Source organism: Stegostoma tigrinum, chromosome 15 (assembly GCF_030684315.1).
Source record: "Stegostoma tigrinum isolate sSteTig4 chromosome 15, sSteTig4.hap1, whole genome shotgun sequence".
Lineage (NCBI taxonomy): Eukaryota > Metazoa > Chordata > Chondrichthyes > Orectolobiformes > Stegostomatidae > Stegostoma > Stegostoma tigrinum.
In genome coordinates, this window is record NC_081368.1 from 51134168 (window position 1) to 51135228 (window position 1061).

Here is a 1061-nt window from a genome sequence, read left to right on the forward strand (position 1 = left end):
ATTTAAAAACATGCATATCGCATTACTATTTTTCAATCAAACTTTCCTCCTCCTGTCTGAAAGTGGTGATTATTGCTGGTTTTATGGTTCCACTAGCATTTGGTGCTACTTCTTGACCATTTTTCAGACATATGTGTTAATCTGCATTATGAGAACATTCTATTTTGTGACCCGGAATTTTGTGGGTTCACCATGTGCCCTTGATTTGAACGCATAATCCAGGGTGATACTTCAGTATAAGACGATGAGAGTGCTGGATTATCAGCTGTACTGTCTTTCAGATGTTGTTAAACCAAGACCCATTCAGGGCAATGTTTGAAGAATTGATCTTGCCATAGTTCTTAACTTATGCTGCAAATATAGTTTGATTGATTGTTTATTTCACTGTTTCTGGAATTCTGGTGTGGGAAAATTGGCAATTGTGTTTAGCTGCAAAATAGTAGTAAGTGCATTTCAAAAGTATCTCCTTTGGTGCAAACTGCTATATGATACACAAAGAGCTTTTCTTACAAACAATCATTTGTGGAATGTGGCTGGCAAGGGTAACATTTATTCTCCATCACTAGTTGCTCTTCAGATGACATGGTGAACAGCTTGTAGCAACACAGTGTGCTGCCTGAGAAGTATATGGGGCGAGATGTTATAATAATTACATTAATACTTGCAAATAGGCCTCTCGCAGCTCAGGAGAAAGAATTTCCTCTTACTATTCAACACTTGATTGAAAAATGGGACATCTTGCACTCATATTGGGAACTGCTTGGCTACCAATTTAATATGTTTCTCCAACCTTCTCACCGTTGCCCACTTGATTCAGTAGCTGGAAAGATTCTTCACCAAGTCTCTGTGATATCAAATAATATCGTAGTCATTTATTTAAATATGTGCTAACAATTTACCATCTTTTTACACATGCTATGTATGTTTAGATAAAGCGCCTTTTAATTCTATCTTTTTAACATTGTTTCTTCTCTGGACTTATTTACTAGTGCATCCTCATTTATGTTCTTTGCCCTGTTCACAGACTGGTTCTATTGTTTAGTCCTTTCTCTTTAATTTTC